Source organism: Gadus morhua, chromosome 15 (genome assembly GCF_902167405.1).
Source record: "Gadus morhua chromosome 15, gadMor3.0, whole genome shotgun sequence".
Lineage (NCBI taxonomy): Eukaryota > Metazoa > Chordata > Actinopteri > Gadiformes > Gadidae > Gadus > Gadus morhua.
Window position 1 is genome coordinate 12,561,552 of NC_044062.1, and position 26,837 is coordinate 12,588,388.

Here is a 26,837-nt window from a genome sequence, read left to right on the forward strand (position 1 = left end):
TTTGCAGCAGTCAGTCCTATTAATCTCATGGTATCTTACATTTTATTATAATATTTGTTTGAATATAATAGATGGTGGCAGAGAAGAAGGTTAATGTGTGTCAGTTTAAATTAGGTTCCAGAAAAGTTTGGGATTTGTATTGCTGCGCCCGTAGCACATTCAGCAGTATGTGGTAGTTCATCTAATTCTCCCCGTATCTGAATCCTACAGCTACTCTGCAGCATTTGGTTGTTCGGTTGTTACTTGGCCCTGCGGTACTTACAGCTTTATTGCGGCTCTGATATTGATTTGTTTACTCTCCCTCACCTGGAAGTTGCCTTGGATAAAAGCGCACCTGCTAAATGACACCATGTAAAGTCAAACCACGGCACATTAAACGACAGATGGGTGCCATGGTTGTATGAGCGTGTGGATCTGGAACTTTAGTGGCCCCCTGATGCTTTTGTTTAAATGTCAATTGTGTCTGACTCAGTGGTTCAACCCTTTGCCCACCACCTAGGTTACCACCTGTCGCAACCATGACTTTATTCCTGTGGTCATAATACTAAGTGTCATTTCTTCTCACTTTCATCCCACTTTCTTATCTCTCCTCCTATTCGAATATAATAATACAATTCAAAATGGAGCTCAAGAGAAAGCCTCCTTTTACAATATGATATACCCAGCTCAACCTGGCTTTCTTCATTGCGGGCTAAAGCCTGTGGCCAAATCGGCAGACATTTAGGAATCATTAAAGGCAACATCCAGACATTATATTTCAAAGATGGCAAAGATAATTGGGCCCTATTTAATAAATGAACCAATACTTAGCCTGTAAGGATTTGAATGCCATTCATCACTTGATGAGATTAATTTAAAAGGAGACCACTAAACATCTTGTGTTCATGGCAAAGTACAGCGTGCATCTCTTCTGAGGACTGTGTCAGCAGAGTTAATAACAATCAGGATGTTGGGCTTATTTGTTACCCCTGTGTGTTCTTCTACAAATCAATCCTCCACTTCCAATTCACCCATTTCACAGAGTCGTTAAGCAGATACAACGCTCTCAAAGATTCAACCTTAAAGTTTCCGCTGCCATTGCTATCTTGTGATTAAAATGCAAGCAGGGAACTTTTTCCTGATCCTAGTTCTAATTCCATTTAGACTTTTAAATACAGAAGGTTGCCAGTCATTGATGCTTGTGGCTCCCTTGCCAATCGTTAGTCGTATCATTCCTGGGATTAGTCCCTAAACCACAGCATTATACAAATACAATCCCATCTTTACACTACAGACTTTAATGTCACGGCAGATGGAGTTTGAATTACACTACAAGCTATCCATTTAGAGTAGCATTGTGTAGGTGGGATCCATTTTTGGCCTTGACACTCTAATTACTGCTACTTTCATTGCTGTTGTGTTTTTCGAGCCTGGTGTACTATAATTGTGTTCTGAGTAACTATAAAACGCTGGCAGTACTATTTTCTTCTTTTGATTACGGGCAATATCTGCCCTTTAATTTCCCTTCTGCCTGAAACACTCCCTCTCTTTGGGTGGGAGGTGAGCATCTCGTAGGTTCATAATCACAGCGGGCGGTGGCCTCTCCCGCTCCCGACTTTCACGGGACACATTAAGGGCAGCACTTGATACTGACCTCCATCAGGTCCTCTCCGAGGACAGGGGGCCATGGGAGTCTGGTCCGACTTGGCAACCTGTGGTCATTTGGTTACGCCTGATGGTGTTATGTGGGAAGAGATGGTTGTTGTTCACTTGAATGAGGATGGACAGAAAGCATACTTAAAGTGATGGACAAGAGAAATCTATCTTTGACTTCAATTATGTTATAATTGGTTATCAAGGTGTGCACTATGCATCAGAAAATTATGCTCCACGAAACCCATTGCAATCTCACATAATTCCAGTCCATCGATGATGTATTGTTATTACGGCTAGGATACATCAGGAGTTTAACGGACGTATTCATCAGTGTAATCCCAACGCCACGTAGTCATATTTCACCTGTCACCTGTCCTACAGTCGGTTAATCCCCTGTTATTTGTTGTTATAGTTATTATTGTTGTTGTAGCACGGGCACAGCGAATAGATCATTGTTGTTCACTTGAATGAGGGTGGACAGAGAGCATACTTAAAGTGATGGACAACAGAAATCTGTCTTTAAGTTAAATTATGTTATTATGGGTTATCAAGGTGTGCACTATGCATCAGAAAATAATGTTCCAAGAAACCCATTGCAATCTCACATAATTCCAGTCCATCGATTTGCCTTCTACTCCTCCGCACAGATGGAACGGGTGGAGCCAATCGCCTGCCTGGCTCCGTCGGGTTACCATACAATCCCGTGGCCCCAGCCAGGGCGCTCGCGTCCCTCAAGTATTTCCAAGACTGTGTGTTCAAAGCCGGCTTTGAGACGTAATCAAATGCAACGCAGGAAGAGGCAGTCACGTGACTCCGCCCGGAGCGCCGTACACACCACGCGGCGTCAGATCAACCGCGTGGTCATGTGTCTCGGCGTACCGCGTGGCCCGTCGCGGCGGGTTGTCTGTCTGGAGGCCTCCAGTGAAGCGTGAAGGAGAGACGATGATTGCATGCAAGTCCTATCCACCCGGCGGTGGCTGCGTTCCAAAATTAATAGGGATAGGAAGAGGAGGAGATTGCAAAGTTGAAAAGAAAAAAAAAAAACAAGCTGTTGTGCGGAGGCGTCACTCGTACTAATCACATCTTCTCGCTTCTCTTTCGTCGATTAATTATTGAGCGTAGTGCCTTGCCTTATTTCTCCGTCCCGGTCGTCTCCTCGCTCCAACGCGGACTGTTTTGTGCTTAGCCTGAATCCCGTGTGATGATGTATTGTTATTACGGCTAGGATACATCAGGAGTTTAACGGACGTATTCATCAGTGTAATCCCAACGCCACGCAGTCATATTTCACCTGTCACCGGTCCTACAGACGGTTAATCCCCTGTTATTTGTTGTTAAAGTTATTATTGTTGTTGTAGCACGGGCACAGCGTATTACAGGTCCCCTCGTATTCAGAGTCCCTGTTGTTAATTAACCCAGGACGACCAGTTTGGGGATGATGGACGGGGTTGTTATCTACAGACTGTTGTGTTTTCAAACTCCAGCCTCACCCGACATGCATGCGTTGCAGCTGTGAATGTCATTGCATTTTTCCCCCTTCATGATCATTCTTCAAATTTTGCTAAGTGTTGCTCGAATATGTGAGGCGGACAGCCCTGGTCAGCCCCTTTCTGAGTGAATGTGTGAACTCCTTAAAGCTCAACTAGTGCATTTATTTAAATAGTAGCATCGTATTTAGTCAAACATGAATAATTCACTTTAAGGTGCGTGTGCGCGTGAGAGTGCACAGACGCCAAGCAACAAGGGGAATCTATATTTGAATAAATTACTAGTTTGATTCAGCTTTGAGGGTGTGTCTTATCAAAGCTCTTTTAGCGATCGACCCCAGAGCAAGGCTGAATCAAGGCACTTGCAGTCAAGACAAGTTGTGGGCAAAAAGCAACGGTACGATCAGAACCCAAGCGAGCAGCGTTAGCAGCGGTTAAAGCGATACAGATGACCCGCTGTGCGCTTTGCAACAAGTCCAACGACAAGCAGGAATACTTAATTTGCTGAGTACCGTATTTAAGATGAAAGAGGGCAGAGAAGATGGAAGATCAAAGAGACGATGCTGGAATCGTGTATCCTGTCCAGAGATGTGTCTGGCGCGCCGCAGCATTGTCCTGCAGGCCATGCTCTCATCTGTCTGGTCACAGCAGGAGAAAAACCCTGAGAAGAGCAAAAAACATCAATGTGGTTGTAACCGTTTCATTGCTGGAGTATACCCCCCAAAAGTGGTATAGCCGGTCCAATACGTCCGATATGAATCAAAACAAGACAACTACAGGTAGGGTTTCAAGGTGACATATTAAACCACCAGGTGTGAGTGTGATTAGCCGTTACAAGCCGTTTTGAAAATCTGCCTCTTCTGACTTCACAAGTGGGCGTGTCCACCTAGATGTAAGACGGATGGATGAGCAACGTTTGCTACAGTCCACTGGGTAGGCTGGTAGACTGATCTATCCAGCACACAACTAGGTGGACACGCCCACTTGTGATGTGAGAAGAGGCTGATTTCAAAATGGCTTGTAACGGCTAATCACACTCACACCTGTTGGTATAATATGTCACCTTTAAGACGTTGCTTTTGAGAACAAGTCAGGTAGAGCCGAGAGAAGACCACCGTCTATTTCATCTGCTCAGCCACTGTCTTTGGCAGCAGAGCAGAAGTGGCCTGAAAGCCGGTGGCAGACAGGTGTGAGGTCACAAGGTGCGCCCCATATCACAGGGATGAAAATTCTATCACCACACTAGTATCACAAATCTGAACTGTGTTTCAAATCTAAAGTCTGATGGCAGACAAGCTGAAATGTGGGGGAACGGAGCGTTTCACTTTCTTATACTTATCCGTGAGCACTTAATTGGCAAACACAAACTTAGCCAGCAGAAGAAAACTATAACAAAGCCACTGTTGAAATACACTTCACAGAGCTTTAACAAGTCATGCAAATTTGTCGTCTTTGGTAGAAGGGGTCTCCGTAACAAAAAGGAACAAGGCTTGACTCCGCCCACTCAAATAAGGATAGAAGGACTCCTGGATTCGAGACTATCAACACACAGACTTCTGTTGCATCCATTTCCATTGCTCTGTCATCCTCAGAGTCAACTTAGAATGTGTAGACAATCAGACAATCGTCAATTTGTCCAGATGGTAGAGACGGACAGAAGCTGACCATTCACCCATCTCCTTAAGTTTTAAATCCATGAGGAGAATTCTGCATCTAAATCATCTCTTACCCCTGGCTCCACCACAACAAAGTCATCTGGAGACCCTTTGCAATGAACAGTGGGAGAGATTAACATCAGTAATGTTCACTGTAGAAACACTGATGTTCTCTTCGTCTCCTAACTCCCTCTTCTCAGAGTCAAGAAGAGCCTAATACAGTCGATCATAGCATGTGATACCACATAGAGTGTGGTGGCTCCATATATTCAGGTCACCCCAAGAAGGAAAATGTTTTCATCCACATAGACCAGATACAGGGGCGTTGCCAGGATTTTATTACTGTGGTGGCCAGCTCGGGCCAGTCTTATATTTGGGGTGGCACTTGATTGTCAATGGGGGGGGGGGGGGGGGTGCCTTTTTTGGGCCGTAAGGAGCAGTCGGTTAGGGCATCTTGCCCGAGGATTCATGCAGTGTAGGCTAGTGACATTGGGGATCAAACCCGGTAGCTTTGTGGATGGGAGTCGGAAAACCCTAGCCTCTGCTACATTATCCTGCCTCCACATAAATATTTCTGGCCAGCAACGACCTTGTAGTACTGATTAGGCAGAGAGAGGGTCATGAATTGTAGCGTTATCCCGGTGTATTGCAACAAATTTACATTCTCTAATTTCCCATGAGCTGTGAACGCCAGTTGAGTCCCGGAGCGAGAAGAGAAGTAACAGGAGAAGAATAACAAAAACACGGACGATAAATCTAGAGTTTTCTGACCAAGAATTTGTAAAGCACTATCCCACACATGGAACAGAAAAGGATATCCCTTGATCAGGAGTCCCTTCGTAACTCCTGCCTATTGTCGCTAAACCCGTGAAACGGATATTTCCCCCTGCAAAGCTTGCCCGGATGTCCCTCCCTCTGTCCAGCTGATAAGGCAACCTCAAATCGTCCTCATCCGTGCGTTCTGTTGTGAGAGGAGAACGCCCTGGTTACAAGGTTAGGTCTCGCCTTTAGTACTGAAAGAAGGCTGCTCATCTTCTTATTTTCAGCCTTGGGGACTTGGTTGCTTGTGTCTTTCAAACATATTCATTCAACATATCACCCTCTGGGGGCAAATAAGAAAAATAGATAGTTCCTCAAGAGGATAATGTATGTCCTCTGCAGACAAGAAGCAGAGGGACGCTTCTGGTGTGGCGCTCGTCATATCGTGAGAAAGCCATAAACAGATGTCGTTGTGGACTGTGCAAGCAACAGCGCGGCCCTGTGATAGTGATGGCATATTGTCCTGAAAAGGCTCAACAAACACCCATGAGAAATGAGAAAGGCTGGAGCACAGCGGTGCCCTGTGAACCCAATGTAATCTACAGCAATCAGCGGCTTTTAAAGCGTTGAGGCGTGTGTATGGGACTGTTTGCAGTCATGCTGCAAGAAAGGGCTGTGGAAAAACATGTATTGTAGAAGCTATTGTTCCATCAGAGAATATATGGAATGATGGTGTCCTTGTAAGTGAGCTAACATAAGTGAGAGAATTGAATAAAAGGCCCATCAAATGCAATTTCTGAATGCCTTTTATGTTTTAATTGAAAGTGAGTCCTTATTCAATTTATTCATTTTTTCTACAACAATTAAAAATCGAACAGGTACTCATGCTACCATCCAAAGTGCCACCCGTTATCTTGTACAATAACGAGGCTCCAGAAGGTGTCATGGACTATCTGTTGCATGGCGCGACACTTAATCTCGACCTGCTTGAATGCCATTTCCGCCTGGTAACGATATGAGGATATTCATGTACGGAGCGCATTGAGGCAGCTCATGTCACACAGTCCCAGAAAGCAATGCTGCTGTTTCAGCAGGGAAACAAAGTGGCACAGTGTGAAGCGTTGATCTTTCCCCAAACTGCTTGGACTGTAATGGTACTACTATGGATGTATCCCTGTAAATACCTCAAGACAAACAGACAGACACACATGCATACAGACACACACACAGACACTGACATTATCACAAACACACACAATGACCTATTATAGAATGTTCTCTGCAAGAAATTCCAAACCGTTAGTTTAAATCGATGGAAACGACTTTGTTATGGCCCGATGTTCAATGACACGATAATTCTCTTTGCATATCCTCTGAAGCATTAAAGGTGTGTTATGTCATTTAGAAACATTATTCCAATCTTCAATAAGGGTTTTATTTTTTATGTGTCCCCGTGCAACTGTCTACGTTTGGATGTAGGCATCATATCTTATAATATATATGAACAGTATATAATATAGGCTAATGATACCAATATGCACAGAATGAATACATGAATGCATACAGTACTCTCTTCACTTATGAAAATGAACTATAATAATAATAACAACAATAATGATAATTGGATGCCTAGTTTGATGGATATTATTATTCAAATTAATTGTTATGTTATATTTTCATATGACAGACAGACGGCTTACGATGAAGCTGACATTCGTTTAACACAGATCTGACAGCCTCAAATTGGCCAACGTATTATCCCATGTCCGTCCCTATGTGACCACTTCACACATCACTGGTGCAATCATCTTTCAGTAGCACTTTGTCTGACGTGGATGATTAAAGGTACAATATGTTACATTGACACTGCGCATTTAGAAGAGGTACTGCAGACCAAATTAACAATATTGAAGAGATTTGTCTCCCCTACGTCCCCCCCTCCTCCCAGACTCAAAGCTTACATGGGAGGCCAGGTTGAGGACACTGATCAAACACGAGCGTAAGCAGACCCGGGGGCTACATTGTGTTTTGAGATGAGCACAATAATTCTATTTTGATAACGACAATCGGCTCCAATCCTACGCTGTAAGTTGATCTTCTATGTATACTTTGGCAATTTATTTATTGCAATTATGCAGCAGCTAATTTGGCATCCGTCTTGAAATCCTTCTGGGCTCTAAGCCGTCTCTCCATAATTAAAATTAAACTCCAAGAATTACACGTGTTTCAGCGCGGCTCTGGTCAGTGAGCCTTTTCGAAAGAAGGCAAGGCTTTTTTTATGTTGGGAAGACTCTAGTACAACCTCAGTTGATGCAGTTAGTTTGCGTGCTTCATTGGCTGCAGCGTGCTGGATTTGTGTATGCCAATTTGTTTTATATCTGGCAACCCGGGGTACTCAGAGAATAGTGAAACATAACACAGGCCAAAACAAAAATGTTTCGACCAGGAATGGCATTGACTGGCTGTCGCGTTGTTATCTGAGAAGCCAGTAATTCAACTCGGCATGTTTCCTTAATCTCTGATGACCTACCATAGTCATTTTATGATTTTATATAATACATTTGTTAAATATACCTCATAGGCATTGCTTTAATAGAGACATTATCCATTCCCATTGTTTGTAAAGGGCTTCTAGCCCCTAGAATCCTAGAAAAATATCTAGCCTTAGTTAAGCTCTAGTTTAGAGTTCCAGCCCCTAGTTTTCTGACTTTTGTAATGGAAAATTTAAATATTCGGATTGGCAGCAGTCTAATGGCTCTTTAGGATAGCCTATCTTACAACATGCTAACATGCTCTCTGCTTATACACAAAGAACTGGAGTCTTCATTTTTTACAAAGAACTTTATAAAATGATGTTTGCAATTATATGATAATAGAAGGGAATAAATATTGAGACTATAAATTGCAACTCTGTCAATATCATGAAATTAACTGCAATGACAACTCAAGTCTCAAGTACAGTATTCAACCAACTTAGTGGTTCAATTACCTAAGATCATTGCAACAAGAAAAACTGTCTGCACCTAGAGAAGAGCCAATGAGCCCATTATTTTCATTTTAGACATTTAAATTGTAGTGTTTCATTTATGTGACTTGATGACTGACGCTTAAGTAGCATTGATTTTGGCTGAGAAATGATTGATGGCTTAACAATTGTAATTTGGTGCACAATTTATCTTTCATCAAAACTTGTCTTAAAATGTGAGTGTAAGATGAGAGTTCAGTATCTTTTAAATGAGTTATTCCTGTATTTGTCAAGCCTTTCATATTTATTTTTAAGTTCAATGGGAGCCATATTTATCTATTTATTGATTGATTTGTCTTACACTTTATCCTTCAATGTCGGTTTGAGTCATATTTTACAGGGGTTGTTTGTTTCTCTGTTTATGTTAAGGTTTTTCGTAAAGAATTGTCTGGTCCACCTTGTTGGAGGTTGGGGTAATTAAACAAGATGGAAGGGTACGGTAGAAATAACAATGACATTGAGGCTTTACCTTCGATGACCAACAGGTAATCATTTCTTTAAAACAAGTTTTGTTTCGTTGATAGGCATTGCAAACAAAATCACACGGATTGGAGACAGTAAGTCGAGCTGTGGTAGGTAATGTTAGCTTTTAGTACTTGTCAAAACTTCTTTGCTGCTAATGACACAATGTTCATACTAAACTTATCCTCATTTTGAAAAATTCTACTTTATTTCTCTGCAACCCTAAGCAGTTTAAAATCCATTTATGTCCGTCAAGCACAGTTTAATTGTTGAAAATGTCAAGTTGTTAATTGTAACACATTTATTAATTAAATCTCCCATGGGTAATCTTTCCACGTCCGGCCAATAAAGCACACCCCCTCCCCCCTCTCGACTTTCCCTCCCAACAAAGCACTTTGTCATTCAGCAGTCTCTTACCTCGTGGCTTTTATTTACCTGTGGCCTCTATTGAAAGGGACATTTTCGACTCAACAGGCTCCGACCGTAAAAGTTCAGTGGCTCTTGGGGCCCCTCTGTCATTGTCATTGACCGATTCCCCATGTCTGCGGCCCTCGCTCTTTTGTGGCTATGTCTGTCCAAATAACAGCCCTTCAAGGGACGTGTAAAACAAAAAAAGCCGGCACCATGAACTGAGTCACGGCTGTAAGGCGCGCAAACATACTGGCTGTCACTGAATTACACGCGGGAGCCCTGACGTGAACAGGTGCTCCCCTGGGGAGAGGGCAGGGAGGCAGGGGGAGACATGGTGATTCAGGGCCACAGTTGTCCCTCTAACAAGCCATAGCCATAGGTTTGACACCCGCTTGCTAGAAATTCATATGGGGATGGTTTTTCAGCAATGGCAGCATTGGACGAAAAAACTATGAAAATCGATGCAAACAAAAAGGGGCCTGATTGTGTTGTTTGCAATACGCTCCAAAGGGACTGGGTTCTTACCTGTTGGTGCCTTTGAGTAAGATGCCCAAACCCCTATACCTGCAAATTAATGATATATCTCTAAAATTATACTGGAAGACACAGAGGGATGAACATATTTACAAAGTAAATGGTTCTGAGTTATACCATTTTGTTTAAATTTGGTTAAATATCTGCAGGTTTTTCATTGATATCTCTCACTTCCTCTTTGACTCAGCAGTCAGGTACTTCTGTCAAATATACAGTGCTGGAATTATTGCATATCTAAACATATTGAGTATGTCAATTTGGAGGTTTGTGGTTCTGTATTGAACATAATTGTATCACGAAAATAGACTGATTGATTGATGAATTATACTTATCTTTCATAATTTGCCACTTTCTTCCTAATGCTATTGTTAGTCCCAACTGAGCTATTGCCGGGCAAAATCACGACAACTTTCAGAGACTATTTCAAATGGACTCCGTGGCTAAATGTCCATAAAGACAGAGCTGCCTCCTTTGTGACGAATCAACAGAAGTTTGTTGTTTCCATTTATAATTTCCTCACCTTCTTTGAATTCTTCAAAGTTCACTGCAAGGTATAATTTATTCAGCCAAATTCTACGTGGTTCCTTGAAGGCATTTAAAAATAGAGCAGCTCAGGAAAAGTCTCCGGATTCTTTGATTTTGTATTTCTTTTGCCCTACTTAAAGATGATAATAACCTTGGCCAGGGGTCCATGTAGCTCTCCCCTTATTTTGACATTAGCTGCCAAATATTTCATTAATCCAGCGTAGCGAGGAACAGAGAACACTGTTTGAACATGACAAGCTCCGGCAATGAGAGGGGTTGGACTTTAATGAACAGGACAAGGTTTTGGCCCGGGAAAAATGCGGAGCAGCAAAGTCGTGGAATTATCAGAGAGTGTTTCTTTGAAGTTAATGGGAGAGGCTTAATTAATACGAAATGAAATGAATGAGTCCTTTTTTTTCATTTTTGCTCAGCCCCAACATTTTCCATAAGGAGAGCCCTCCAACATGAGCTGTGTTGAAAATGCTGTTCCATTCTGTTCCCCTCACAAAATACGCTGACAAAACAGACCTTTTTTATGGTATTATTTATTATGTGTTATATTAATGCACTCCTCTCTGGGATGCTACTCCAGGTTCACGCGTAGCAGCATGTGATTTTACACGGTCAAAGTACATTACCTCTTCAGGTATGGTGGTGCATTAAGAAGACAAAATTAGATTAGAGTTCAGAGCTGCCAAGTGTTTTTTCCTTTTCCAATTATATTAGCTTGTGTGCGTTAGAGAGATACGCAAATGTAGTTTTTTTATTTTTTGTTTCACCTCCAACATACTGACAGGGTATACCCGGTTAGGGAAATAAAAAACGTTGTCTTTCAACAAAGGAGTTAATTTGAAAAAGGCATATTGGCGAATTGGATAGCACAATGGGGACGCTGAGCGAATTTGAATGCAGTCGTTTTTATCGCTGAGCGCATAATCGGGTTCTGTATCCCCACAGCAACGGTGAAAGGGTTGTGTGTGGTAGCGGCGAGCTGTCGTTGTCTTGTAAACACATTTGGTTCAGTATGAGGTCACATGATATGTTTGCATTCCATGCAGCTATATTGATCGCAAAAGTAGTTACAGAGGCACCGTTGAGCCGTGAAATAGGCTTACTAATGTTTACACAGACCGAAAAAACCTTTATTGGTAAACAGGTTGGTGCAACACGTACAGAACTTATATCACGGGCTGTTTAGAATTCTCAATTGAGAAACTATAAATGTGTTAAGGGGACTGCTTATTGTTGCAAAAACTCACAGAAATAAAAATGAATACTGAGAGCTACAAGAAAACACAGCAGAGAGAAACATAGGCAAGTAACTATTCATGAGCTCAGGGAATGTTGGAGTGTTCTGTCATTGCATTTCTTCATGAGATATTGCGTCTAGGACAGATGAGACCATGAATGCAAACAAGCACAGTAGTTGTAGAATACAGGATTATTTACTGTATGCATTAAGTCTCTTCTCAGGCAGAATGAGCAATGAACACAGTTCTACAGAGTTACTTTGAACGCCCAATAGCCAGTTGAACGCCCAATAGGAGAGCTGCGTTTGAACAGTAAAAGTTCACATCATGACTTTCATGGCTCCCAAACAAAGGGTTGTGTGCATCGGTGAGATTGTAAAAATGATAATAGATAAATAGTTACAACTATAATGGGCAGTGGTATGGTTTGGTACAAGGACACCCTACTCATCTCCTTTACAACCAGCAGCTGTTGTGCCATCTTCCTTCTTTAGCTCCCGCCATAAAGTACCAATTAAGGCAACCAATATATAGCTATTTAACGATACAGAATAGGCTTTATAGGGATTTTGAATAACAGTTCTTCTGCGCATTGACTCTAAACTAATTCAATACCAGTTGGTCTCTCTCTCCTTCTCTCCCTCTGGATGTCTCACTGTCTGTCTTTCCCTCTCCCTAAAATATCTGCTGTCTCTCTCCCTCTTTCTCTATCTCTTTCTCTCTCTCATCCATTGTTACAGTGGATGACGCACCAGCGATAATCCAATCTTGTCTTTTTTAAGTATCCAACCGAAAACATCCCAACCCTCTCTCCAGGGTTCCCTCCTATGAACCTCCCCAAGACAATTAGCTTTAGCAATAGGTCTGCCTAGCCTTGTGGTATACTCTGGTCATTGCAATAAGTGCAGGGGGCAAAGTGTGCGCTGGTAGCCCGGTAGGTATATGATTGGATGGCTTAGAGGTAACCAATGAAATCATTTCATTTGAGCCAAATTAAATGATTGGACTGGCTTATTACAGACCTGCAGTAGCCATAGATACCAGCTCATTTTCTTTTTGCCAGGGAATTTCATTTGTTGATTGCTGTCCGGATGTGAAGAGACATTATCATTAACAAATGTGACACACCCTACCTTTAACAGAGCCGGGCACTAGAGGAGACACTGAACACACACACACACACACACACACACACACACACACACACACACACACACACACACACACACACACACACACACACCCCTCAATGTCATTCGTTGTGTCTTGGTCCCCTCCAGCTGACCCTCCTCTAACGACATGCAGCTGGGTACATGGCTGACACACACACACACACACACACACACACACACACACACACACACACACACACACACACACACACACACACACACACACACAAATGTCATTGAGTTCTGAAGACATAACAACACCAATGCTAGTGTATCAGACATGAGAAACATAATAATAGTGTACTTGTGTGTTTACTAATCTTACATTTCTTTAAAGAAATACATTCTGCCCTAAAACCAAGTCACAGGTGTAGATTGAAACATTTAACAGACACTTCATCCAGAGTGACTTATAAGAGAATCTGAAACTAATCGACTGGAGGTACAAATATTCTTTTTGTCGAATTCAGACATTCAGACAGATAGTAACGTATGTCGCAATGTTATTTTTTCCATTGAAAAGATAACCTTCGAAGAGTATTGTGGTTACTTGCTACAAACTCAAAAGGCTGCGATTGATCTCGCTGTATGTACTCCTGTGAATTCTGATGCAGCGACTCCCCCAGTCTCTGTTTCTGTTAAGTCAAAGGTATTGTCTGCTCATACGACTTAGCCTTGATGTTAAACACTGATCAACAGTTTAACGATTTTACCGGGGGAACAGACATGCAGCAATATATATATACATTTCGGTTGAGATGGTCCAACCGGGGGTAAAACTATGTAAAAATAATAAGTCAGACGCTACATTGATGCTTCATGCATGGTGTGATCATGGATTCTCCAGCTTTCGCCTCCATTAGCCGGCCCCGTTTCAGCATGTTGTTGTTTGTTCTTCAGGACGCCGTCTACATCAACAGAGCCGCCGCCATAAGGAGGAAACACTGTGCGTTTGCTCCTTTGAGGCCTGACATTTATCCTTTGGGGGTTCTTTACCCCAAAGATAATAGAGGTATCTTTGCACGAGCGTGACAAACTAGCCTTCATCAAAAGCCTATGCGAGGACATGCTGGCATTTAAAATAGTGCCATGCCGCACTTGTTATCAACAAACAACGGCATGCCACACCGGGGACCCTTCAGCGGAGCCAGAGGCGTCATTAACGCTTGTAGAATATGAAAGGTAGACGATTCCTCTGTGGTTCGCCTCTTCTTACACAGGCTTGCGGCTGGGGGAGTATATTCTCCGAAGGTATGCCTCAATATCATGTAGGCATTATCATGTTTTGGCCAAATAAAGATTCGTAACTTTATCCCGTGCCTAAGTGGTTTGATATTTAATCCAGTGTTGGTTGTAATTACCACAATTTATTCATCAAGCGTACGCTTTATTGTAATGCAACTTCAATCTTCTGAGACGCATGCCGTCGTGGATGCCTATAGGGAGGCTTTCCTTTATGCCAATGAACCGCCAGCTCATTTCTCTCTGCTGTTATAGGTTGAGATGTGTTTGCGGATTACATATTACCTTACACAGATCCGTGCACAGCGGAGGGTGTTCAATCAAAAGGGGCCTGCTGCAGTGACGAGCAGGGGCGTTATCGAAATGGCATACTGCAGCCGCTCGTCCATCTTCAGGCAGCGTCTGTGCCGCTGTGTGTCATCCCGCAGATGTGTTTGTTTCTTATGCAGTCGTGCGAGCGGATCGAGAATACTGCCAAACCGAAAGTCGGAACGGGCTCACAATGACTCTGCAGTTTATCGTCAGAACGCTTCACCCAAGGTTATGCTTTTAATTTCAAAGGGCTGTAGATTTTTCTGTTATTTCTTTCACCTGCCCACGATTACGGGCAGATATATCGGCCTACGTTGTGTCCGTAGATGCTTCGTCTTCCATAGTCGTCCTGCCACGCAATAGAACAAGCAATAGTTGCCATAGTCACATGTAAAGCTGTCTTTGCCATCACTTAACGCAAATGTGGAGAGGAATAATGGTACGACCCAATAAGTTGTTATGGTAGATCCCTTGGGCTGAGAGAGAGCTTTTATTTTAGATATAGCCTAATAGTTCTCTGAATGGTGTTGTGGACAGATAATGGAAGGGCCTTAGTTACCGTCCTTAATAGAGTTATGAGTTAATTGGGTTGAAATAAATTTAGATCCTTTTGATAAAACAATATCAGTATAATGAAACTCAATTATTCACATGTGAGTAAATTTAACACCCATACAAAGATTAAATTGGCCGTCAAATGTCACCAAAACTGATCCACTGTGAATAGCAATTTAACTATGTTCTAACGACAAAATTCTATTAAAACCCGTATACTGTGAATACCAAGTGGAATCAATGTCCCAACATTGTAATTAAAAAAGAGATATTTATCACAATTTTTTTATCATCTGTAGAGACTTGAAGTTGAAATCCTAACTATTACCGAATCAGAATTATGGAGCCATGAGACAGAAAAAGACACAAAAGTACTATAGTCGAACAGAGAGGCGAAGGGCCACAGGCCTGTGACATACTGATTTGCCCGTTGTATGCTTTGTGGGCAGTAGCTCCCCGTCTATCATTTATTGGCTTGTCTGAATTCAGCTTCCTCCTAAAGTTTAAGTGGGCTGTTCTCTTCACTGTAGAGAACAGCCCACATCATGATGTGACCCAAAAATGATGGGTCACATCATTTTTCAGCCTTAATGGCCACCTCGACACACCTTGTATGAATGAAAGCTTTGCAAAAGGGCACTTAGGCATTAGTGTGAAGCATTTGCCAGAGTAATGCCTCTTCATATTTTCAAAAAGAGGATTGGCTAAAAAGCTTGCATCAAGTCAAGCCTTGCTAAAAAAGATTCACTCATACACTTCGGTCATCAGTTATTCATTCGATCAAGCTTAACAACCACCGGGGGAAGAATGATGTACGCCTCAAATTTTCACAACATCTTGTCCTGACTTTACAACAGTAATGGCCCTATTTTAACAGTTTGAGACACAAGTCAGAAGCACAAAATGGAAGTAGCTTTGTGGGCCGCTGTTGCTATTATACCGGCGGATAAATGACTTGCGCCCGACACAAATCTAAAATGGGTTGCCCTGAAGTAGCCTAATTACCCGTAGGTGTGGTTTGGGCGTAAAGTGCCATCTCCCATCCCCTTTAAGAGCCATTGCATTTGAACCTGACAAGTTGATATTCTCAGATGAGACAGATGACCACATGAATGGCTCAGTTTATGGCCCAATAATATGGCCTAATTCACACATGGAATAGCGTTTTCTTCTAAAACTTCCGACATATTGAGTTGTCATGTAAATTGCGGCACAGAAAATTTAACACACATATGATATGCGGTCCTGTGGCGGCAACTGTGGGTCTATTTAATTATATCCGGCAATACATTAACACACAACGTTTCTTACCAGTATTGTATACATTATCATAATCGATTTTACTTCCCAATATGCATGTGTCCTCCCGTTAATGTACATTGCCATGGACTGTATTATGCGTCACGTGTGTAGTTTGCGTGTGTTTAAACAGATGGATGCACACACGTGCGCCTGCATTCATTCATTATAGTCACTCGCGGTAAAACTATGTTTTCTCTCAATCAAATAGGCCTACTCATCAATCCTAAAAGTTATGGGCTTGTAAACGATGTCTGTGTCAAGAAAATATGTTTTTGCTGTATGGTGTTTCCAGATCCATTGATTTAAATACAACTTATTACCGCTCTATCAGCTGTTCTTTCCCAAATAATTTAACCAACGTTATCATTTAGGCTACCCTAAAACGAGATTTTGTTTTGGTAGGCTGGGATATAGCCTACTTTGCTCGAGTTTATCATTGTTGTTATTATTATTATTATTATTATTATTATTATTAAAAATGTGCAGTTCCGACCTGCCATGGTACATCAAAATAGCATCACCAACTGCGCTATCCGCTAGTGCACTTAGACCAGGTATTTGTCGGTCAGTTGCGCAAGCTGCTGTATCGATCTGTAAGACAGCACCATGTATCATTTGTGCCGGAACAAGCCTCTGCTTTTCGCCGACACGCCTCTCAGGGCGCAAGTTTAGTGGCACAGGTTTGCTGCGGGGGAAAATCTGCTTTGCCCCGGGTGCAAACTAGCAAAGATACATGCGTCGGTGTAAAAAGTTATGCGCTGGATGCCAGATAGGGCCCTAAGAGTACAGAAGATGTACAATGTACATCAAAGAAATTAAATACAGTCTACACTCACCAACTGTAACTATGGTCCATCCTCTCCATGTCGCCACCTCCGCCTCAGCCCTGCCGCAGCTTCACCAGCCAGGTAAACCCTTGATGTAGACAAATAGGGATAGGATAATGCCACATTTGCTGTGGCCCTCCTCAAACACTGTGTCCTGGTGGGGGGGGGGGGGGGGGCTACAGAGAGCTGAGGTGGCTTCTGTTTAAACACCCCCGAAGCTTTATAGACGCAACGGAAAAAAGACTTAGCATACAAAACGGGCAAGTGTTTCTCGTATATTCATTTCTCCTAGCTAGTTTGCTTTCTCTTTCTTCTCTGTTTCAGTAAATAACGCAGCATTTTATCACACAAAGGCTTGGATTTTAATACAATCACAGCGTTCCTTGTGCTTACTTTAGTAAAAAAACAAATTTTGACGTAGATTAGAAAGAAAAAGACGGCCGTTTCTTACGTGCACACATTAACCACAGCTTCTACAGACAATCAGCCCCTAGGAGTGCTATTAAAATTCAAAAGTGTCCTCCCTTTGAATTGCCAATCACAGTGATTTGGATTTTTATACAGTGACCACTGATACAAACCTTGATTGTACAGATCGGTAAAGTGCATACCATTTATTTCCAATTGAGTCTCCTATGGGCATATTGGAGACTCAATATGCCTCCACCCATGTCTGCCAGTAACTAGACGCTGTGACAGGTAATTAAAAGTAAAGCAGAAAATGGAGGAGGTGGGAGGGGTACAGAGGGGTGTTTGTTCACTATCTCCACTCACAGATATTTACCCGTAAGCTAGGATTCCACCATAACCCACAATGTGTATATTTACCCTCGCAAATGGATTCAGTTTATACGCTATGCGTGATTCACATGAAAGGAGAGTAGTCAAAACAAACACATGCATATAGATATACACAAGTTGATATCAATCTCAAGTGTACTGTTAATTGCATGGAGGCCAAAGCTGGAAAGCCCTTTGTCGAGGACTATCCAAGTGTTGACACGTGTAATGTGTGAAGCTAGAATTATTCATCAATAACTTTTTTTCTTCGGCACGCGGTCCGCCTTTTTTCTGATTTGTGTTGTACAATTTTGCGCTTCTGAGTTTAAGCCTCTGTGCGCGCATAGGCTACACAACCCCCTCCCCCCCTCCTTCTTTCTATCTTTTATTGTTCTTTCATCGGTTTGTCTACAACCTCTCTGCCTGCACCTCCTCCTCCTCCTCCCTCTGCTCTCCCTTTGCTCTCTCTCCAGCCCGTTCCCCATATTGCGCATTTATTTATTTCTGTATTCCCTGCTGCTCTGTCTTTCTCTTTCCTCTCTTTCGCTCTCCATGCCCATCGTTCTCCTTTTCTATCCGTTTGCATTTTGCTTGCGTTCTTTCTACCCTGTTGCTCTCCCTCCCTCCCTCCCTCTCCCTCTGTCCCACACACTCTCTTTCCCTCTCTCTATCTCTATGTATATTGTCTGCCTGCTCTCGTTTCTGAAGTGCGAATCACAAAAGTAGAGCTGCTCTGTTGGACTAATGGCCAAAGCATGGCAATGCTGAATATGGCCCTCCATGGTTTCACTTTAAACATTTTTTAAATGGGCATGCCAGAAAGGGTGTACTTATGGAAGCAGCATGCGTGCGGCTACAAGGCCTCTTATTTCAGAGGTTTCTTTATACTATAACAGCCACTGAAGAGAATGTTAATGTGTCCATCTCTTGTCACTCATTCTCCTTTTCTCTCTCTCTCTCTCTCTCTCTCTCTCTCTCTCTCTCTCTCTCTCTCTCTCTCTCTCTCTCTCTCTCTCTCTCTCTCTCTCATCGTCACTGGTGCTCTGCCTGTCTAATTCCCTTCTTCCGCCACCTTTGTCTAACAAATGCGCCGCCAAAAGTGCGAAATGTTTTTCCACGCGAGACTTAATGAACTCTAGTCTGCCGCCCCAGTGTTCCTCCTCCTCCTCTTCTTCTCCCTCTCCTGCCGGCGTTGTGGGCTCAGTCCCCCGCCCACGTTTTCCTAGAGACACCGCCGACGGCGCAGGGCTGCACTCTCACTTTGAACTGTCGTTGTTTATTCAATCTCTCTCTGTCTCCCGCTTCTCGTTTGATTCTGCTGCTTTTTGTTGCCACTGACAGACGCTTGCGCACACGCACACACACACACACACACACACACACACACACACACACACACACACACACACACACACACACACACACACACACACAGACACACAGACACACACAGGCTCACACTGTCACCCACATTGCAGGTGACATTTAGTATTTACCTTTTCATTTCAAACGATCATTGACATTGACATCAGGGTTATCAATTTGTAGTTTTTCTCTCGCTCTCTCCTGCAATTTCTCTTGAACGGAATGTTTGTTCGTTTTTTCCGCCCAAGTGTTGCGCAACATCTTAAAGAAGAATACCAATTGTAGCTTACGTCTGCCGCAGGGTCAGAGTTCCCTCGTGACTGCGGATCCCACGTACTGGAGATGGTTGATCCCTCGACGGGACCCTTTGTGACTCCAAATAGCGAGGGAGTTAGATGAATCCTATCACGTCCCGGTGCTGAAGTTATCTTTAAGGCTAACTTGCTCTGCTGGTGCAGGGCTGGATTCCTACTTTATCATTGCTGTCACGCATGGCTTGCAAATGCTTTGTGTGTCAGAGATATAGCACTAAATTAACCCCGGGAGGGGAATTGTTCGAGTGAAAGCTCACAGAAAAACTGCAAATCATACTCAGAGTAGATAAAAAATACAAACGGAATCACAATAAAAAGTGGAATTTCGGCAATGTAGGCCGAATTTGGGTCTATATATAATAAATAGAAGAGAATAACAAAGTGAAAGTCAGTCGTTAAGATTTAAAAAAATGGATCAAGTCCTCCAACTGCCAGAATCTTTCTCCCCTCCAACTTTGTATTTTTGAACTGGAACTATAAATGTCCTCCATTCTACCACAAGGTCATTGGACAAAGCCCGTGTCCGTTCATTCAGGCGGTGGGAGCATGGCGGTCATGTGTTGTGAGGGATTCATAGAGAGATCACGCAGGTGGAACTGATTCCAGTTGATGGGTGTCATGTACTTGAGTGAAATCTGCTGCAAACCAATTTAGAATTCTGGATATGCTAATGTTGAGATGGCAACAGTCTGCTGTCTCATCTGGGAAACATCACTGAGCTCAGCTGCCCAGCGTCGCTGCGTAGTGCTTTCTGAAAAGGGGGGGTAGGGGGGGATCAAATCTATTCATCCAAGGGTGAAACGAACATCAAGGGAGACACATATAAAACATTCAACTTGTTTTTGTTCTGCTTTTTGTTTTACAGATCAGCGTGAGTTGAGATGTGGTGTGAGCAGAGAAACTCAAGTCAGGTACGTGAAATAATCGTATTTTAACACAGATTCACATTTTTAAAATGGCTTGTAATCACTAATCAACAGCACACCTGGTGGTTAAATGCAGGCTATTTAACACAATGTATTGGTATGCACTCTGCTGTATTCTATTGACTGTATGTGTGTGCTGATGTTCACTATGACAGTTTATGACATGTGTTAATGTTGATGTTTAATGACCTGTCTTACGTGGTCATAAACCAAAGTGTTAAATGTGCTAAGTGGGCCCATCTCCAAGATGGGCCCAGTCTGCAGACAGGAAGGGACCTGTGAAAATGTTCCTGAAGCTTTTAGCATTTTTCTTTTCGCCATGATTTATTGATGTGTCTCCGATGATTCACACTGACATTTGCCCACGCTCTCTGTCTCGTACAAACCCGGAGCCACCATCTAAACGGCCTGCCAGGGTCCCAGTGGTAAATATTTGAGGTCCTCTACCCTGCCGTTAAACAACGTTACGTTTTTGTGTCAGCGCTCAACTTCCACCGCGGCCATATTCCTTTTGCCAGTTGGCGAAAATTGAAATTGCCTTAAAATAGTTTTAAATGTGTACCAGTCTGTTTCAGGGTATAGCCTGAAACAGACTTGACTAGTCGTACAAAAGGCGAAGGATGACTTTTATTAATAATAGGTGAATTGACTTTTCAGCTGTTGTCAAAATTTAAAACTAATTAGATTAAGTATGCATTAAAACATTGCTCTTAAAGTCAGAGGGCAAAAAACTGTCCTCCGAAATATAATTCTAATACACTGCTCATTACCATGTACATTTCTTGTAGCCAGTAATATTTATTCATATTGTGTTCATATTTTATCCTTTTTGTTAGCATTAGATTGTTAATACAACAAAGCTCATTGTTCCAGCTTCAAGTGCTGCCCCAGATAGATGAGTAGCAGACACACACACACACGCACACACATGCATACACACATACACACACAGTCTCACACACACACACACACACGCACACACACACACAGTTTTGCTTGCGTGCTCACAGTGGAAAGGTTTGGAGTTTGTATGAGAACTAAGTGTGTGTGTGTGTGTGCGTATAGTGTGTGTGTGTGTGTTGGGGGGCATATCTTTCTGTGTGTGTCACGGGCCAATCAGGAAGCGGTGATGCAGGAAGCACCATATGTGTGTGTCTACTCTGATGGAGGATGCAGTGGCTGAGCTATCATAGTAGATGAGGGGTGGTTGGTGGAGAAGCTAGGTGGAGGCGGGTGGCGGCGGTGGTAGGGGTGATGTAGGCAGAGCTGACAGCGTGCGGATGGACACGGTTTCAGTTATAGAGTGCAAGTTCGGTCAGGCGGAAGCACGCGCGCGGAGGGGGTCCCGGAATGGGAATTACCCAGAGAGAGGAGCACGCGCTTCAGCCGCCTCAGCACTTCTCCGCTTTTTTTTAATCTTTCTCAGGTGTTTCTCATCCCAAGTGCTGAACCTAAAGTAATTTATCGCCGCTATTTAGATGCATGGGAGAGACGAATGTCGGCGGGCTCTCAAGACACCATCCTAAAACACAAATCACTCTGTCCGAGGTTCCTGATTGGTCATCAATCCATCCGGTATATAGTTAATCCTGTTTGTGTTCTCGTGCCCCCTGAGTGCGCGGACACTTGTGTGTGTGTTCCCGTGTGTGTGTGCGTGTGTTTTTGTGTAGTCGTGATAACATAAGAGAAGAGGAGGAAGAGGAGGAAGAGGAGGATGAGCGGGGGATGCATCAAAGCAAAGCGAAAGAGTAGATCCAATCTGTTGTCTCTTCTGCAGCCTTGCTCCCCTATAATACCGATATTATCTCCTTCGCCCCCACCTCACCCCCACTCCTCTCAGCCGCTCTGCAAATCTCCCTATCAAAGCAGTAATCAGCGCTGCCTCTCTCGCCTTGCCTCTCTCCCTGTGCCTCCTATGTCTATAATGGCAGTGTCAAGTCTCTGAAGTGTGACTGTCATTTTCATTTTATTTCCACATTATATTGTGTGTGTGTGTGTGTGTGTGTGTGTGTGTGTGTGTGTGTGTGTGTGTGTGTGTGTGTGTGTGTGTGTGTGTGTGTGTGTGTGTGTGTGTGTGTGTGTGTGTGTGTCTCGGGTTGTTCCTGTCAAGCAGGGCAGTTAATGTTGATCTCCCCTCCGACTCATCTCTCTTCGCCTGGTCTTGTCTCTGATGTCTTGACTTCTTTTCGCAGCCTCGTTCTGTATACAGACCACCCTTGATGTGCAGGTTTTCAATGTTTACTGGGAAATGAGCTTTAATGGATGCTTCTGGAGGAAAGGATAGAAAGGGGACTGTATGCAGAAGGAGGTTTTTATATGTTTTCAACGCTTGGTTTTGAAATGACAAAGGCGTTTAATGTATTTAGATTGAACTTCTTATAGTAGTACATAAAAGTATATAAACTTTCCCAGCATGCACACATTTTGGTCAATGTTTAAATGAAGATGTCGATTTAGTTGCCCGGCCTTCATCAAAGCTTAATACTTCTTGATATGTTTTCAGTATTTTAAAAAATGTAACTGTGATGTTGCTCATGTGCTTGCATTCTGACTTCGCGAAATGCCCTAGCTAAACTTCAAAATCATTACTAAATTCATTATGAACTTAAAGAAAAGTTTTAGTGTGAATCAAAACAAACACACAAGTTGGAGATCACAAGGAAAACTTCACAGAGAATCGCAGAGTCCTTTCTAACACGAAAGGCTGGGAAACATAAGAGCGCTTGACCCAAGAAACCCTGGTTAACGGACCACGCCACTAATTGGGGTCAGCCCAACAACACTATCTTATTTGATGCAAGAGGGATGATAGAAAATAACTTGGCTGCAAATCTATGTTACAGCTTTTTAGGGGCTTTCGTGTTTTGTTTTGTTTTGCTTTCGCACAGCCAACAAGAAAGGGGTGTGTTCCAAGTTCTATAAAAAGTAGAGATGTCCGATATTATCGGCCCACCGATATTATCTGCCCGATATTAGCATAAAAATGTAATATCGGTCAATATCGGTATCGGATTTTTTTTGCCTTAAAACCGATTTTTTTTTTTTTTTTTTTTTTATTTATAGCTCAAATAAATGTTTTCAAAATTGTGCAGTACAGTGCACATTGTAATTGACTCATATTTGTGCATTTATTCAATTAAGGTTATTGAGTTTTAGTTAAAGAAACATACTGCTATGTTGCACATAGTTGTTCAGGTACAATGTTTTATCATTTGTGAAGTCAAGTTTGCCCTATTTGTTGTGGGCATTGTCAAGATTATCTCAGGGAGAGTGTAATCCAAACTGTTGTCTGAGACCATTAAAAAAATAAAAATAAACATGGCACTTTTCCCTTAAATTAAGTTGAAGTATTTTTCTTATTTTGCACAGACAATGTTAACATTTGGAAAGCCTTGTTACATTCAAGAATGCATCCAGTGGGGCATCACAATAACATTAAGCATGTTGTGTTAATTCCACAACAGGAGATATGTAATGTTACCTAAATTAGGTTTGAGGAAAAATAAATAACCCAAATATCGACATCGGTATCGGCTGATATCGGAATCGAAAATTTAGAGTTGGACAATATCGCATATCGGATATCGGCAAAAAAGCCAATATCGGACATCCCTAATAAAAAGCATAACAACACTAATAATATTCATAATAATACTAATGGTTACTATAGGGTGCCAATCCACGTCCACAGTCTACCTGTAGTCATCCGAGAACAAGACGCCCTAACCCCTTTACCTGCTGCATACGGTCGGCCGTAAGCCGCTTTGGATAAAGGCCTCAAAGATGACAGGTATACTTAATGGCCTTGGCTTTCTGAGCGCCCTCCGGCTATGACGACAGTCCCCGATTTTAATGTACCTCATTTGCTGTTCCCTCGCCGGCTGTCAATCTCGCACCTCTCCGCACCTCCAAACGCGTGAGAGTGTTATAAACGACCCGCTGTGGACCGCGCCGTTCTCTCCCCACCTCCCCGGCCGGGCCAGGGTCCATTATGAGCTGTGTACCTCACGGTGGACGAGACGTAGGAAGGAGTTGATGCCTCGCAGACGGACACAAACGTAGCCAACAATAAGAAGCTATCGCTGAAGCTGTATTTTTGTATGTTTTTCACACTTAGTCAATGTGAACCAACTGGACATGTTTAGTCTTCATGTTTTTGTCCCACCAAGGCACCTGGAATAAACATTACTTTAAACATTTTGGAATGACCATACACAATTCAATTTAGCGTACAATAGTTACAATGAAAAACAAACAAACCTTGAACACTGATACAATGTCTTTAGCCATGAATCGAATCATATTCGACAGCTGTGGTTTTTGTTCGGTTGTAGTCTGTGGTTCGGCCAGTGTAAGCCTTAGGTTCTCTATTCTGGCCCCTATAGCCCATTCCAGCGGGTCACTCAAATGACCATCAGATCATGTTGACAAATGGCTGGGGACCCCCACGCTGCAGTGGAGCGTGGGGGTCCGCCCCACAGCACAGAGCACTCCCTCAGCAGGCCAGCGGCTTCAAACCGCTGCACCAGGCTTTTTTAAGGTACATTTCTAATGGAGTGTGACCAATATATAGACACCTATCGATTGTCATTCCTCGATGTTTAGCGCCATACAAATGGAATGGAACACAAATAGAGATACTTATTGCAAAATGGGGACAGGTTAAGCCTGTTTTTTTTCGGCAGAGGTAATTGTCCTCGTCCTCGTGTCGCACTCTTTATCTCCTCCTCTCTCCGTCTCCCTCCCTCCCTCTCTCCCTCTCCCACTCTCTCTTTCTCTATCGACTGCCACTTATCCGAGCACAATCTCGCACTAAACTCCGACTCCATCAAAGTCCTTTTATATAGCCCCCATCTTATCTGAAGCTGCAGACACAATGACGATCCGAAAAGGGTGCAAGATAATAAAACATAAAAGGCAAAGAGCGAACAACACATTCACAACAACACATGACACGTTGAGCAACAAGGTGACGAGACAGAGGGAGTCAGAGAGATTACAGATTGACTCAGAAACATGGGGGCGCCCTGGTTTTGACGCAAGCTGGAAAAACAAAGCCAGTATTCATGTGGAGGGAGATAGTTTTGCCGAGCAATGATTTGACAATGACTAGTCCAACGTGCCAAACTACCCCCTGTTTCAGCCGGTTCGGGCATCGGGTGTGTTCTGTCCCCGGGTGCACACAACCGCACAATTAGTCTCTTACTAATTGCTATTGACGTTGTGATGGGAGATTGTAGAGCAATGTGTGTGTGTGTGTGTGTGTGTGTGTGTGTGTGCAGAAATGGCTAATCCTTTCCAGGTTAATACTATGAGGAAAACATGTGTGTTTTGTTTAAGCCCCTATTTATTTGTCTAGTTTTAAACCAGATGCCGAGGTAAAGAAAAAATCAAAGGAGTCTTCTGGTAATTTCAAATTAAGGTCTCAGTGATGGTTCAACGTTGGATATGTTTTGCTGCCTCCGGGCATCTGGTCAAGCCAGCTCCTCAGCGAAGTGCTAATGGACTGTGCACAGGTCCCCTTAGCCCCTCCTTCTCCCACCCTCTGGACAAAATGAAAAAAAAAAGCTAATAACCTGTGCTAGCTGACAAAAAAAAAATAAACCATGGCCGCCCAAGGTTTTGGCCAGGAAGCACTCAGGGGAGCCAGAGAGGGAGCCGGAGAAATGTAGGAAGAAATAATGTTAATAATAATAATAAAAATGGTTGAGTAGTAGTGGTAGTAGAAGTAGAGATGGTGGTAGTAGCAGAAGGAGAAGGAGAAGGAGAAGGAGGAAAAGGAGAAGAAATAGGAGGAGGACGACGACATATTTATCCGAAGCCACACTGTTGGTTTCTGTAAGCGGCTGGAGAGCCGTGATGTGGTGAGCAGATCTTCTGGTCCCCATGTGCTCCAATCACCAAGACCCCTTCAGGTTCTCTGGCTCTGTGATGTCTGGCGTCTGCTCTCAGACCCCGACACAGCCGTAGGCGGCTCTCGAATCACACACAGTTTTTTTTATTTCACAATCTAGGAAAGACAGGGAAATAAGGCGGCCACACTAATTTCATATTGTTTCTCCAACTGCAGCAGTGACAACAAAAGTGGGTTGCTCTGAAACGTTATATATTTTCATACACAGATTGTGGGACACATACAATAAAAAACTCCCTAGTGACATATATTTTTTAACAAGGCTCTAAGAACAATGGGTCACTTTGTAATATGTTTTCACCGAGTACTTCGTTGACCTCAAACTCAGCCTCAAATGAGATGGTAATTTTTTGATCTTTTAAACATCAACCCTTGGAGCGGATCT

General features: G+C 42.9%; 1 protein-coding gene across 1 annotated transcript in view; it reads left to right on the forward strand.

The window, feature by feature from the left end:
* Positions 1-26,837, forward strand: part of LOC115560230 (protocadherin-15-like) — a 225,899-nt gene that overhangs the window by 3,068 nt on the left and 195,994 nt on the right. Inside the window, 1 exon segment of the mRNA XM_030379553.1 lies at positions 20,478-20,523. The gene's annotated coding sequence lies outside the window, so the exon portion shown is untranslated.